This window comes from Hipposideros armiger, unplaced genomic scaffold (assembly GCF_001890085.2).
Source record: "Hipposideros armiger isolate ML-2016 unplaced genomic scaffold, ASM189008v1 scaffold_615, whole genome shotgun sequence".
Taxonomy (NCBI): Eukaryota; Metazoa; Chordata; class Mammalia; order Chiroptera; family Hipposideridae; genus Hipposideros; species Hipposideros armiger.
Window position 1 is genome coordinate 321,982 of NW_017731965.1, and position 16,956 is coordinate 338,937.

At 36.7% G+C, this 16,956-nt stretch overlaps 1 protein-coding gene across 1 annotated transcript in view; it reads right to left on the reverse strand.

Annotated features, from left to right (window-relative positions):
* NALCN (sodium leak channel, non-selective) overlaps window positions 1-16,956 on the reverse strand; it is a 300,278-nt gene that overhangs the window by 134,294 nt on the left and 149,028 nt on the right. The window lies entirely within an intron of this gene.

Below are 16,956 nucleotides of genomic sequence, written 5' to 3' on the forward strand. Positions count from 1 at the left end.
AATGCCAAGTCCTAGGTGAATCTAATTCTCCATAGCTGCACGTACCCCTCAGCTGCACTGTGGAGGAAGCTATACCACAGGGAAATGGACTCCTTTCTACCACAGCCTCCAAGGGCGCCCCAGCACTGCCTGGCAAGCCTCTTTGTTGTCTTCGGTGACTGCAATAACAGCCACAAGCTTTTCAAAACTTCTAACTTTGGCCATCTCATCTCTGCCCTCACTCTCAAAAGATGATGACCTTCCTACAAGGGACAGCTGAAAGACTGCAGTTTAAGATAGAGGTTGGATGGGCTAAGAATAAAGACCACAACCCTCTGTGAGTCATAAGGGAGAGGCAAAGAATCAAGCCTCCAGTTCTGTAGTCACAGGCTGAGTTTAGGATGAAATTGCTGACTGGCCTAGTGGATCTGTGTAAAACACATATCTTTGAAGAAGACGACACCAATCTTTCACAAATGTATGATCAAATCATCACTTTCTGAAGACTGTTTTGAGAATCAAAATAAGTGTGTGTGAGTACTTTGTAAACATTAAAGTACTACACAAATTATATATATATATATATATATATATATATATATATATATATATATATATATTTTTTTTTTAAGCTGAGCCATCCTGCCACCTGTTGGCAGCTCAGCAGAAGCTTAGCTTTGGCTGGGACTAAAAATGCTATTGCTCAGAGCTCGCACTCTTGAGTGAGCTCTTAACCAACTGAGCCACTCGGCCGGCCCTCAGATAATATTTTTAATAATAATTTTAAAAATCTATTTTAAAGAAGGAAAAACAACTTCTATTACACTAGTTAAAATTTTTAGAATTCCTGTTTATTTTTTATGATAAAACTTTTATGTCAAATGCAGTGTGATTCCATTTTTATAAAGAAGAAAATTACATAGAATAAACCATTTATATTTTTAAGAAGATATTTCCTTTAGATACATAATTTTGAAAGTGTGACAGTGTTTTTGATGGCATCATTTTATTTCATCTTTGAACTAAATGATTCCTAAGATATCATCTAGCTATAAGTGTCTACTATTTATGATCTATTATTAATCAGTACAACCATTGGAAAATCTTTGTTTTTATATGATGTACTTTCCAGTCCAATTTCCCAGACTAAATCTTACCTATAGAAATTACAGAAAAAGACTACAGTGAATGTTTTCTTACTAGTAGATACTATAAATTGCCTTTGTTGTGTCTTTTGGTACTCTCAACTCATCAGAGGATTCATTTAACAGCAAAGATTGTGATGTTAGTAAGTGGACTGAAAATGGGGACCTAAGCAAATTAGGTGTTCTGCTCTGTCTTAGTCATTACACATACTGGAATCTTAAAACACAGTGGAACACCAACTGTATTTTTTTGTAGGGCTCTGTCTTGGAGAGTTTAGCTATTAGTGACTTTTACATGGAAAAGTTTTTGTTGCCATATATGTCTCTCTCTATATGTGAACTCTTTTGGAATTTGAGATCTGTTGGAATCAATTACCTTTGTAGTTAATAAGTGAACTATTTAAAATATGAACCTGTAAAATAATTATTCTATGCCTTATTCTTTGTGGTTTAGAAAGAAATAAAGTTGAAACTGGTGGTTTCAATTAATTCCGTGACTGCCTTTTATGTTGGCAAGAAAGGCCAAACAGTTCTTTGCTTTTTTTCCAGAATGAACCCACATTATTTGCTTTCATAATTCCTAAAATATGCTTGTTGCAAAGCACTCCATTTAAATGAATAAAAAGAGAGAGGGGGGAAAAGCCTGTTTATTGGACAAATTTTAGACTACTATGGAAAAGTCTTACTGAATCTAGACTAATGTAATTGGCCTTAAATGTCAAAGTGAGCTTGAATGTAATTAGAAGCAAAGCAGACATCAAAACAGTATGCCTATTCCAGCAACAAATTACTTTAAGTAGAGTCTACACTTAAATATAATTTCAAGAGTAAAAGGAAAGATGGCAGAAGCTCATTTGCAAAAACCAGTGAATCTTTTTCTAGTTATGAAAATGTGTGTAGGTGCATCTGATTGTTTCTTTTCTTATAAATGTTAGCCATTCTTTGGTTAACTTTTACATATATCACCACAAATTACAAGGTAGACAAAATCATAGATTTGTACAGTATCCTAGGATTTCCCTCCAGGTAAGATTAAATGATAGAAGAGACACTGAGCCATGACCAGCATTTATCTAGTGATTTACTGCCCCCAAAGCAGTTAATTGTCCATTATTTAGAATGATATTAGCAATAATCCTGTGAATCGTTACTGTACATCTTGTAGCCCCTATTACAGATGGGGACACCGAAGTGCAGAGGCCTTAAATGATTAACCAAGGCCCGCAGGTAGCAAATGGTGTTGCCAGGTCTCTAGGCTAGAATCTGTTGACTTCAAATTTCTGCTGTTCTTTTGGACATTACAGGTACAAGACATCCTGAGATCTAATAATTGCTGATCTCCTTGCATTATCTGAATTACTAAAACAAACAGCATACAGGCCCAGTCTAAGGATTATTTAAAATGTTTTATCTCCTTTGTCCATTACAGTACTGGGTCCACACTGGAATACACTGAAACTCCATATTATGCTCAACTGATGAATGAAAAATAGGTATCACCAGTGTTTTTTATTCTTTGCTAAAATAAGCTCGTCATTAACATATTCCATATGAGCCTTTTCATTTTCATGAGAATCTAAAATTAAAGGTTGTATTTTAATAATAAAAATATTTTCATAATTAAAGACTGAAATGTTAAAGTTCCTATATTAGAAACATTTATTTTAAGGAAAAAAAGATCAAGATGAACTAAATGAACTTATATTTTCCCCTAACAATCTTTTTTGCAGAGCATGCTATTTTTAGTTGCAAGGTATGCTTCCAACCAATTATGTTAAAATAATATTGAAATGCAACCATCTAAATGACAGAACAAACAGCTGTGAAAATGAGACCTGGAGATTTATGCAAATAGGAGACTTCTGAATTAATTTTCTTCATAGAACAGACTGTCAACTTTCTTGAAGTATTTATGTCCTATTTCTTAATTAGCTATTTTGCTAATGTCAGTCATATTAAATTTTCATAATGTAAATGATGAATTTCATTGGCAAATACGTGCTATAAAATTGTAGATGAAAGTTGTTATTTTACTTTTGGTGCAATAAAGATTTAGTAACATATACAAAATAGATAGTGTTACTAAAAACACAGATGCAAGTTTTATTGTTAAATAAGCTGAAGATTTGTTAAGAAATCATGTAATGAAAATACAACAGAGCCTACATAGAAAATGTCAGTGTTTTTTTTCACTTTCTATTTGTATAACTGTGCTCAAGAACAAAGTTTTTCTATGAGTTCAAATAGAAGCAACTCGTTCAAGTAGTGCTTATATTTTTGCACATTAAAAACACTATTTATTGTTTGCTCTCTTTTAATTGGCTTTGATTTCTCATTTCACTGTCCAAGTTCTCAAATAAAGAGCTTTACTGCAGATAATACTGCCTGCTCTTTTCATATATCTATATCTATATCTATATCTATATCTATCTATATATCTATATATATATATATATTTTTTTTATTGTTAGTTTCAGGTGTACAGAACAATTTAATAGTTATCCTTTTCACCCTTCGCACAGAAACAACTCCCTTCTCTCATACACTGCCCCCCCCGATATCATGCTTATCTATTACACTGATTCCATTCCCACACTCTACTCCATGTCCCGCGTCTATATGTATATATAATTATAGTTGACACACATTATTCAACATCAGCTTCAGAAATACAGTGTGGTGGTCAGGCCTCTACACAGACTATGAAGTGGTCTCCCTAACAAGGCATGAGTCCATCTGGCCCCCTAAAAAATATTTACAACATTATTTTTATTTTTATTTTTTTAAGATTTTTTTTTATTGGGAAATTGGGGGAAGGGGAACAGACAAGTTGCTGTCCTTTTGTTCTTCAGTCTAGTTGTCGAGGACATTGCTTTACTGGCCCAAGTTGGCACCATCATTGCGCTCATCCTGGGTGAGGCAGATCAGTCGCCGGCTTCTGGACGGCTGCTCATGGCCGCTGCTGGCTGCTCACGCTGGCTGCTGGCTACACATGGTAGCCCATGGCAACCCACTGCAGCAGGGGCTGCAGCCTATGCCATCACCGGCAACTCAGGGCAGCCCAACTCCAGGTTGAGCTGTTGTTCAGCATCTTAGCTGTAGAGGGCAGTGTCACTGGCCCTCATATGTGGGATCCGAACCGGGGCCCTCTGGCGTCCCAAGCGAGCTCTTAAACAACATGCCACTGGGCCGGCCCACAACATTATTGATTATATTCCCCAGACTGTCTTTTCTATCCCTAAGGCCATATTGTAGTTACCAATTTGTATTGTCTCCTCCCTTTCCCTTTTCCTTCCTTCCCACCCCCTCCCAACTAGCAACCCTCAATTTTTCCTCTGTGTTTCTGAGACTATTTGTTTACATTTCTCATTTATTCAGTTTTTTAGAATCCACGTATAAGTGAGATCATATGATATTTGTCCTTCTCTGACTGACTTATTTCACTTTGTCTGCTCTTTTGTATTACAAACGTAAATTTCAAAGCCTTGCTTCAATTTTGACAGTGCTTATTTAGTACTCTAATATCTAGAAAATAAATTTGATAGTTGTTTACAAATACATAATTTGAAATTATTTGATGTTAATAAAGCTGATTTTACAAGTCATAAACTAAAATTAGTGTTATATAACTAAAATTAGTCTTATACAACTTGCGTATCTCTGTTAACAGTAAATATATTTATATTGGTTTATAGATACATAATATAATCTATTTAGTAATATATACTATTTATCTACATTTCTTCTTTTAAAATTTTACCTGTTTATGTCCTTGCCATTTAAAAAAAATGAGATATTTTTTCTTACTGATGTGTAATTATAAATTAAGATTTTATATCTATTATCTATCATTAATCTATTTTCTATCTACCTATTTCCTTTTTTTAAACCAAGAAGCCATTCATTGTACAAAATCTGAAAACATCAAAAGGTATAAAGACTAAAATAAACTACTTATAATTCAAACAGCAGGTTGTATATATTTTTTAAAATTAAAAAAAATTTGTTTTAGAATTTAAAAATTCTACCAGTTTTTTCCTAGGCATATATATGTACTGGAGACAAAATTGAATTGAGCTCCAAAAATAGTGTTACATTATTCTTTTTTTTGCTTGAATTTTTATCATTACCATTTATGTCATTCATGACTTAACTCATTATTCTGTAAAAATATAGTTTTGATAACTGTATAATATGCCACCATTTAAAAAACTTTACTTAGACATTCTATTATGTTTGGACATTCAAGTTGTTTCAAAATTTTCACAATGATAAATAATGCTACAAAAGAGCATTTTTGAAGATCAATCCTGGTATGCAGCTCAATATTTCTTGGGGTAGATTTCTAGAAATGCAATTACTAGATCAAAATGTAAAAATGATTTTTAGTGCTTTGATATATAATTAAAAGCTTTCCCAGAAGAGTTACACAAAGGTTCACTGCCATGTGCAATATGTGAAAGGGTTTCTTGCCAGCAGTGCACATAATCAAAACAAAAGTAACAAATAAGCCTTGTCCATTTAACATATTCTTACGGACATACATTATAAATAAGGTTGCATCTTTATACTTTCTTGTGTTTTTAAAAATTATTATGGCAGTATTTTCACTTGTTTGAAAATTCAAATATATCCTTCTTTTATGCCTACACAGTCCTTGACCATCCAAGGTGTAAGATGGTATTTTCTTTTTGCTTTCTACTGTTTTACATTTCAAATATCCTTGCTCTAATTCATTAGGAAAGCATTTTGGTACATAGAACGAAGGGGCTCTAGTTTCCCCAACATTACTTATTTAATAATAATTAGTCTTTTGATAATTCATTGTGACACTTCCTTTTCATATATTTTTAAATGAATATATGAGTTTGCCCATTCATCATACTCTTTTAATGACTGTACTTTAACATTTTTTACTGGTTCTCACCAATTTTTGACAGCACTCCTCATTACATCTCTTTTATAACATCTATGTGGAGAAAATGCTTTCTAGGGTTGTTTTGGGAGTTACATTAGGTATATGTGGATATCCGTATATGTATATCTGCACATTTTTTTCTCTATATATTAATATCTATGAAAAGTTCTTGCTATAAGGGCCTCGCATGTAAAAATTACTCATATACAATAATTACTACCATTAATAATAATGACATCTAGGGAAATGTCTTTCTCGATTTAACCAGATCTAATTATGCTTCTCTAGGAACTAGTTTGTTTTTACCTCATAATCATTGTTTATCTATCTATCTATCTATCTATCTATCTATCTATCTATTTATCTATCTTAGGAAAATTAAGAGTCACACTTGTGACAGAACTCCAGGAAACATGAATATCCTCATGGTGCGCTCTTGTGTTTTGGGTCGCGTTTTTGCTTCCATGGTAATTTTGATTTTGTTTTCCCTTTAAGTTCTTTTAAGCTTTGCTTAAATTTATTTGACCTGGCTATAATACTTTCTGGACACATTATATTCTTTTCCGAATAAGGCAAAATGTAGTAAATATTTCTTTTCATGTATTGTTGAGTTAGCAACAATTTTAAGACTACTTTAATATTTTTTATTTATTGAATTGAATAATGCAGAAATACATTCTTCCTCACACTCCCAGATAGAGTCCCCTTTCCTTTATTTTGCTGTACCTTTTTCAGAATCTCCCTATAGGTTTTATTTCCTCTTTATTTCCTCAACCTGAAATGACATGGCTTATCCAAAGAAACGGAAAATGTGACATTTGTCTACACTGTTAGTGGAATTCCCTTTTTGGTAGTTCACATTAATATGAACACTTTACTGTTAAATTTCTAGAGTTTTTCTCACAGAAATGCATTTCTGTTGGATTGAGGTGGGATTTTCTTTGCCTGCTGCGTTTCTTCTGGAACTCTGAATTGAATGGCATATAAAAAACTAAAATAACAAAAAAAATAACAGAACAATACCACAGACCTAATCCTAAACTAACTACCAGGATTTTTTCTATATCTAGTCCCCACTTGTACTGTTTTTCCCCTTTTGTATTACACAATTCAAGGTTATAGCATGAATGTTTACTTCCATTTGCCTAGCACAGCTTCCCTGGACCCCTTACCCTCCAGTCTGCACACACATGTATACTCAGCTATATTCATGGTTACTCATGTGCACACATATACTTTATCCCATCATGTTTCCTGGAAATTAAGTTTTTAAAATTGATTTATAGAAAAGATGTTTGAAAGGCTGGAGACAGCCCTCTATAAAAGTAGGCAGCTCATGGTTCTTTGAGGCTTTGAGTGTTATACCCAAAGGGTGGGCAGTGGGGAAAGAGTGAATCACTCATTAAATGGTACTGTGTTTAGTCTCATATGTGGAATAGTTAATGATAAGCTATTTCAGATTCTGGCAGTAATTTGGTGGTTGGTCTTTGTTTTCTGTAATATAATGTTTTACTTATTACATTTTTGTGGAAATTTGCAAAGGATTAATTAAAAAGAATATTCTAAATTGGAGTTGGGGCCTATTTTTAAACTTTCAAAGCAATACAGAAAACTAAGTACTTACTGTTGAGTTAAAGTCCCAGTGATTTACTGAGGGATCCTTGTTTGTTGGGCTCTCTGATTATTGCAAGGAATTCAGTGTGTCACACTAAGAAGTTGCATTTACATGCCATTCAAGAAAGCACTTATTGCACTACTTGTCAAAGGCATAGTGTTAACTAGTTTGCATATATTATATCCATTAACCCTCCTAATAATCCTCTAAAAGATGTACTATTATTCTGTTTTTATTTATTTTTTATTTTTATTCTGTTTTTATTGATGGAGAATTGTATGGAACACTATCTGACTATAGACTGTATTGTTTCTGTAGGCAAGACTCAAGAAAATGTTTAACAATATAGTCACCTTTTCATCAGTGAAAATATGCTTACAGAAGTAGAAGCTTATTTTAACTGACTGAAACAAATATTCCTGATTAATGGCTCTCATTTATTTTTGAAGTTGGTGCAGTGGAGTAAATTATTAAAATAGTATTAATGAAATATGGCAATTAACAGTTGGAAAACTGCAAATAAGATAATTGATAGAAAACTACCAAAATATGATAAGGTGCAAAAAAAGTTCTCCCTAAAACAGTGCACATCTGGGACTGGTATACAAAGATGCTTCTGATAACTGCAGTCCAGTGGACCAACGATATCAACATACAACAGGAAAAGAAGGCCATCTCTGTATGATTCATGCTGCATTTAAATCATCCTTTAAAAGAAAGTGCACAGGATATTATTTTATCACCATGCCACTAATGAATCACAAAAATTATCATAAAAATAAATTCAAATAGGAGCAAAAAACAAACAAACAAACAAAATACCCTCTCATATTACTGTGGAAAGGAACCAAAGTTAATTTTATTTATTTATTTATTTATTTATTTATTTATTTTTGGAGGGAGATAGTTATATCAAGCTACATCATTGCATTACTTGAAAATTTAAAGGAAATAGCTACTTTCTATTACAAAGCCATGTTCAGGCATGGATGCCAATTTGGCCTAAACCTCAGATGGGATCGACTTTAAGAGACTGTGGAAGGTTTGACACAGTAATGGCCACACAGAAAAAATTTAAAATGACCTCCCCTCCTGCCCTGAAGATGCCACAAATTCCTCAAATGATCATAAATTTTTGTCTTTGGTCAATAAAAAATAAATTTAGTTCAATGACAATACCTCCTCAGAGAAATAGCATTTCTCCTCTGTAACCGTCCTCAAAACAGTTCTTCTAATATTCTCCAGGAAAAAAATAAAAAAGAAATGGTAAAAATCTTCAGTTGCTTGCGCATGTCACAACCCCAACCTCTGAAGACACTCTATTGTCTGGCTCTAGACCAACACTACAGCTCCTGTCTCATATATCCCTCCATCCCCTGTGATTTCCTCATTTTATGTTCCTTACATGGAATACTCTCATCTAATGCCATTGCCACATCTTTACCTGTTGAAATCATATGCACTCCTAAAGACAACTCATCATAAAGCTTTGCAGGCCTCTTTTCCTGGAAGCAATCTCTTCTTATTAAAATGAGATGATCTTTAAAGCACAGTGCTTAGCACAAATAGGTTCCCAGGTTTTTAAATACCCTCCAGGATATCTTCGATATCCTATTTCACCTTCTGGCTTAAAGTTCTTATGTGTCTAGTATGGGATAAAATGATTTCTTCCTTACATTCCTGACTATGCTGTAAGTTAAAGAGGACTGTTAGTACGTTTGTTCATATGTGTACACCTCATAGTTCCACTACATAGAGAATGTTGACTGAATTAAAAGCAACAACAAAACAAGTATGTGATTTATTTAGTCTTCATTGTGAATGGATGTATCCAATATTTTGTGGAAAATGGATTTCCATGGCAGAGTGGATTAGGGGAGCATAAGCATGAGGATGTGAGAATCAAGAGGAGACAACATCCGTAACGCAAGCAAATACACAAAAATGTGAGGCTGCAGATGATGAAGGTAGATGGGTAGGCCTGGCCTCAGGTTGTGCCTATAGAAAATGAAAAAAAAAATCTATCCTTCTGAAAGATAGTCATCAGAGTGTTTTTGGGTTTTTTTCCCCTCAAAAATTTATTAGTGAACCTCAGTGGCTGATCACATATGAAAACAACAACAACAAAAAAAAAACCCCAGGAAATTCTGGATAAAATGCAACAAATATCCTTTTAAAGACCTAGTTAAGCTCTCAAGAAAATAATGTAAATCCCAGGACTAAAAACTACTAAGTAGCTTGAGTGAAGGAAAGGCAATCTTAGGGGACTTATGATCTCTGCTAGACTTTGGTTTTTAATGTTGTGTTAGGCAGAAGGGACAAAGTCATGAGTCATTGAAGGGTGGAAACTGCCAACTGAGATACTTGAGTAAAGCTGGATACTTACTGGGCTTCCCTGGAGGTGGACCAGAGAAAAATTTAGTGGCAAAAGGAGATGAAAAGGGAGCTTGTGCGTCTTGATGGGGTACACACATATGGAATCATACTATGACACAGCTATCACTGCAGAACTGTGGGGGATGGATAGGCTAGTCAATAAATGGTACTGTGACAATGGGTTATCTAAATGGAAACATCTCACAGCAGTCACAAAAATCAGTTTAGGTTAATGAAGAGCTAAATGTTTAAAGCAAGACACAGCCTGACAAGGCCAAGTGTTGCTGAGTTGTGAAGCAGAGACCATTCTCACACTGTTGATAGCAGATAAATTGGTAAAAGCACTTTTCAATGCAGGTTTATCAATATCTGTTAAAGTTGAAGATATTCTTACTCTAAGGCTCAGCAAATCTAGTCCCAGCTACATACCCTAAAGAAATGTTTACGTGTGCAGGATTTCACATGTGCACAAGTCAATGTGCAATGTTCAGAGCAGCAGTATTTGGGGTCACAAATGTTAAAAACAAACATCCAAACCCTGCCTGCATTAGTTTTCTATTTTCATGTTACAAATGATCACAAATTTAGCAGCTTTAAACAACACTAATTTATTGTATTATCTCACAGTATCTATAGGTCAAAAGTGTAGGCATTGTTAAGCTGTGTATGGTCACAGAAGAATACATTTTATTATTCTTTATATCTCCTTGCATGTCTAAAATATCATGAAAAAAACTAAAAATATGTGAAAGACCCAACGATAAAACAAAAATTAATAAAGATTTCAGCAATATTAATTAAACTAATTATACCTCTGAAGATAAAATAAGCCTTGAACTTATTAAAAATAAAGTCAAACTCTAACTACATCTGGCAAATAATAAAAAAATTAAGGAGCAACTTGTTTCTTCAAATTTCTCAGTAATTCTTTAAGCATAACTAAAAGCACCATTAGCCCTTTGGGTGGTGAGAGGGAAGGGGGGAATTTGTAATTAAGTATCTTATAGCATTTACTGCTTATACTGAATAACGGCTTTGGACATGATTTTATAAGTGAAAATTCAATAGAGCAAGTAATTAGCATTTAAAAAATAAAAATTAAGCAAACATGTCAAATAAATAATATTAAAACTCAAGTGCTTCATGTTATGGAGGGCAGTGTATTGTTTATGAATAAAAACGATCCCCATTTGTAGACTGCAAAACAAATGAGGCCTGATTGTTATTATTTCAGTGGGCAATTAAAAGGAATAAAGATATTGAGCTGGTTAAAGATGTACAGTGGACGTTTACTGCATGTACTTTAGTAACGTAGAGGCAAGCTGCTTTATACAGTAAACGGAGGGATACACTGAACAAGACCCTAGTGAAACTGCTTGTCAGGCAACTATGGGAAACAGGCATTTGTTTTTGTCTTTGTTACAGCAAGACCAGTGACTTGCCTATTCCGGACTGGTCTTATGACCTGTGCGAACTGTTCCATCATGAAAGGTTAAGTTAAATTGTTTTCCTTTTAAACAACCTATTAGTCCTAACAAAAGAGAACCTGCAGGGTATTGTCTCACAGCAGGGCCTGCTCCTCCTTGTTATTTCACTTAGCAGTGTGTCTGTTTGGTCCAAATTAGAAGAGAAAGCTATTGGCTTGAGATGACAAAATTGTTTTACTATATTCTACCAATATACCCTCTTTTTTCCTTTGAAAAATTTCAATCACCCCCTTCTCCATCTCCTGGGGCTGGATGCTGAGGTTTCCTGGTTTCTGCCCCGACTCTTACTTCCGGATGCCACAGATCTCACCGCACAGTGTTAAGTGCTTTGAGAGGTGTCAGCAGACCAGGGGCCACTGCTGCTAACCTCAAGATACGTGCTGTCTAGTAGAGGCGATAAGACACAAATGTCAATAGCATGTGAGAGAAAGTGACAACCGCCACGAAAAGAGGGGGAGCAGAAATCTATTATGTGCCAGGCCCTACGCTGGCTTCTTTGTAGGTACTTTGTGGACGTCTTGGGAAGGAGCTGGGGAGAGAAATTAAATGCCAGCCCTCCTGCTACCCATATCTATTTATAGACCTTGTTTGCACAGGGCATATGTTGTAGGAGCTTTGAGATAGAGATGAAAGAGAAATCTTGTCCAGGTTTTGGGTCTGACCGTTGCAGTGGTTTCTGTGCTTGTCTGGGAAATGTCCATCTCTTCCCATATAATTAATCTAAGCCTATCATTTTGACTCCAGCCATCTTGGTAACGATTTATTTAGGACTGACCAAGTTACCCAATCCTGCCAATGAGAGATGAGAGCGAGTTTTCTGGGGGGAGAAGGGGGCGGTACCAGGAAAGGAGTGCTTGCTCCTAAGGAGAGCCGGGCAGAGATGACCCACTTCTTCCTCTAGATTTTATCATGATGCCTGGAAATGTTCCATCTATTTTGATAACAGATGAAGACAACACGTAGAAAAGATAACTGCAAAAACTGGGTGGCTTAAAAACCCCAGGAATTTATGATCTCACAGTTCTAAGGACTAGCAATCTGAAATCAGTGTATGGGCAGGATGATACCCCCTCTGAAGGCTCTAGCAGAGAATGCTCCCTTGCCTCTTCCTACTTTGGGTGTTGGCTGGCAATCCTGGGAGGTCCTTGGCTTAAAGATGCCACTCCCATCACATGGCCATCTTCTCCACGTGTGTCTTCACGTCATCTTCCCTCTGTGTATGTCTGTGTCTGTGTCCAAGTCTCCCCTTTTTAATAGGATATCAGTCATATTGGACGAGGGCCCACCCAAATTACTTCATTTTAACTTGATTACTTTTATTTCCAAATAAGATCGGATTTTTGGGGTACTGGAAGTTAGGACTTCAACATATCTTTTGGGGCACATGATTCATTCCATAACCACACTTGAGAGAATTTCAGTGAATGATCCGGAGACTTTGCTTCCTGAAGTTTACCTAATCTCTTGAATTTTGTCAGATAAAATTCCTAATTGTTTAAGTCCATTGGAGTCAGGTTTTCTGCTACTTGCGGCCAAAGCATTCTGAGATAATTATGCAGACATTTTTGATGGGTTCGGGTAAGGACAGTGATGAGGTGAAGGGGAGTCCTGGAGGAATGGACAACAGTGGGAGAAAGAATCAAAGAATCTGGCTTGTTGCGCCTGATACAGCGTGGGATGACTGTAGAAGTTTGTTTTGGTCCAGCACTATTATTTATTCTTCAGAAACCTATTCATAACGTCCCTGTGGCAAGTATTGTGCTAAGCACAGAGCAGTCAATGAGCAAGACAGACACTGTCTTTGTCTTTGAAAGGTCTGGTGGAGGAAATCCTGAAATGTGAACCTGAAGAGGTAAATAGTGCCAGAGATGAAAAGATACTAAAAACCATATTAAAAGGTTTGTTATCTTCAGGGAAAGGAGAACCTTGAAGCATTTTAAACAGGAGAGTGTGATGAGACATCTTAGGAGGATCATTTTTACTACAAAGAAGAATGGATTGAAGTGCTCCGACAGGGGCAGGAAGACCCATTAGGGGAACCTGTGGAGTGAACGCAAGTGAGAGCTCCCTTTAGGATCCCTTTCACCTTCTAGCGTTTCAGGAAGTACCTGGGGTATTTCCATGTGTGTGAAGCTCCGTCCGAGGGTCAATGCACTGGGCACTACATGTACCCCTGTTGCTGTTCTCTCTCTAGCCCTCTGCCTCTCCAGGATTCTCCTTTTGGAATTCGGATGGGGAAACCACCTTCGTGTGTCCATGTCAGGTCTTCTTAGATGGGTTTCACAGTGGGTTGCTGGGTCCCAAGATACAATCAGGTCTAATCAAACTACTGTTTCATATACATCTAGTCCCATTTTATTAGAGAGTATATGCCACCTGGATGGCTGGGTCAAGATCAGCTTCAAAACACAGCCAGAGAAAAATTATTTCTCTGGCACAAACACAGAGTTCCCTCTGCCAAGTCAGGCTCTTGCTTCTGCTGAACTCCTTTCTTCATGGCCAGTCCTTTCCCGGACTCTCTCAAGTTTATGCTCCTGCATCCCATAGCTCTATGTATGTTGGTGATAGTAAGCCGCCAAGGTGGCCTGGATCCAAGGAAAGGTAATATAAGCAATTGCTGGTATTTAAAGTTCCTGTCTTACTTTGGGCAGTATTGTGTGATTTTTCTTATGGAAAATGTGTTCTCCTAATGTGCTGTGCTTTGTAGCACACTATAATTAGCCAACCTACCTCAACATCCAACCACTGTATAATGAGAGAGATGTTGCATGAGAAAGGAAGGGGGAGTGGGATCCAGGGAACAGTGTCTGAACAGAAATAGAGTAGCGTCTGGCTAGTGTTTTGAACCATCTTTTCTGATGATTTCCTATCAGGCAAGGACCACCAACTGATGGTTCTTCATTTCACTGGGAATGATAATGACTACTTTTTGTAATTATAATATTTTTAACATGTTTTATAAGATGATTTTCCAGGGATTTAACTCTTAATTACATTCATGTGCAAGAAAAAACCCACTCCTTGTCACTTCACATGTTTAGGCTGTCAACACTGTCAGCTGCTGAATAACTGATTATGGGGCCTCGCAGTCGCTGGCTGCTTTCATTAAGATGGTCAAAGTAATCATGCGGAAAGGCACAATTGAGTAATTGGAGATCTGAAAATGTAATGCTACTTGATTACTATCATGGCTGGAAAATAGAGAAAATTCCAAGGGGCTAAGTCAGGCATGGATCTAAAGCAGCCTTGACTCTTACACAAAGGCTAACGCACCAACTTCAAATACATTATATAGGATATAGCTTTTTTAATGCTTTCTAAGCCTAGAGTTGTGCTGTTTTGTATATCATTCAATACACATGACACTAAGAGAAAAACGCTATTTTCGCCTATACTTTAGATGTAAAAAAATAGCTTACAGGATAACTAATCCAGAGTTGCATAGCGAATGAGTGATGGAGTGGTGATGTGAAATCAGACTTGGACAACAGGAAGTACAGAGTCTTATCTGCAGTAATGCTTTTTTATAATGGCTTACAGCCTTAATTCACAACTTCAATATTCAAATATTTTTGAAAATATCCAAAGATATGTTTTTTTGTTGTTGTTGTTTTCATAGATCCTTTAGTGGCAAAAATCTTATCTGACCTAAGATTATCCTTCTTTCTCTGAAGGTTGATGCTTCGCTATAGAAATATTAATGTGCTGATTATGGGGTGCTGATTCAGGAAACTCTAGAGGCTGATATCACCCTTATAATATCTGGATTATTCTAAACTCCAAAAACCTTCTGGCTCAAAGAGGTTTTGGGTAAAGGATACAAAAACAGTGAGGTGAGATTAGAGGAAATGGTAAAAGATGAAGATATGAGATTATGATGAGATTGTGTTATTAAGTAAGGAAACTGAGGGCTGTTTTCCATTCAGTATCCCCCATGCCTACAAAAATGGCTGACCCAAAGGGGCCTTCAACACTGTGTGCTGCATTAAACTGGCCTGAGAGATGGACCATGGTAACGGTCCCAGTGTTACTGTGAAAGGTGGTGGTCTGCAATTTGTATTTGCCCATTGAAGGGGCAGTGAGGGGCCAACTAAGAGAAGGCGGCCTTAATGACAGCATTGTCCCCTTTGCTTGCATTCTCCATCCCCGAAGGAAGAGCTGACCCTCCTGTTGAGGGGTCTGGCTCCAGGCCAGTTGGCATTCTATGTGGCCCCGTCATAGGCAATGACAGGCTTTGCAGTGCCAAGCGCCCTCCCCCCACCACTTCTGTGCTGACCTGCCTGACCTCCTGCCAGTGCTGTTCAGTGGGGAGCACAGAACGCTCAGGAGCCCATGCCTGTGTCTGCCCATGGCTTGTACTGCGGCAGTAAGTGAACAGAGACTCACTGTGACTTTCGTTTGGCTTGCTATCCTACAGAACCACCTTGACACCTGATAGCTCAGTACCTAAGACCCATCTTGGTGCCCGTGCTCTGTAGGCCATCTTCAGGAACCTCTTGCTATAGCTCTTTTTAGCTCATACATCTTTAACCTCACCCTCTACTTGCTTTCTCTCCGGCATTTAAACATGATCACACTTTTTCATCCAACTTAAAAGTTTGTTGTCCTTATGTCCTCCTGTTGCCATTAACCGTTCTTTCTCTTTTAAGTTCTAGAATAAGCAATGGCTCAGCTCAGACCCTTAGCACAAGCTGTCCCCACAACCTGGAACACTGTAGTCTTACACTTCATTTGGCTACATCCAACTGGTCTTCAGTAACCCCCTGTTTTAAGAAGCTTCTTGGGCTTTTCCATTCCTGGTATGGACCTTACTTCTGGGTTTCCACAGCACCTGGCCTTTATCAAGCCTTCATGTGAACTTACTGTTACCCCTCTCAACCGAGAATTTCTTGAGGACTGGAAACTTACTTGGGTGTGTGTCCCAGGGTCACCAAAATTGCCTGGCTCTTGATAGCTGCTCAAGAATTACTAGGTGATGAGCAACACATTGAGCACAATGCTTTAAAAAATAACCCAGGCTATTATTAGTCTCTCTGTTATGAGAATAGACACTTTTGTCCTCAAAGTCGATTAAAAAAAACAACAACATACTGTTCTTACCCCAAGATTTTTCTTCCCATATAATGGTAATATGCCTTACTCTTTCAGCTGATGGTGTGTGTGTGTGTGTGTGTGTGTGTGTGTGTGTGTGTGTGTGTGTGTGTACACACACATACAGTGTGTGTGTATATATATATATATATATATATATATATATATATGTCTTGGTCATTATATTTTTTATGTTTCTAAATCCACAGAGAGTTATAAATTTCAGGATCCTTCTGGTTAGGAGCTGCATTTTCTACCCGAGTTCTGCTTATGAACTAATTGATTTTTAACTTCCTTTAAGCCTAAATGAATTCTAAGGAGAATGCAGAGGCAGGGACTAGATGA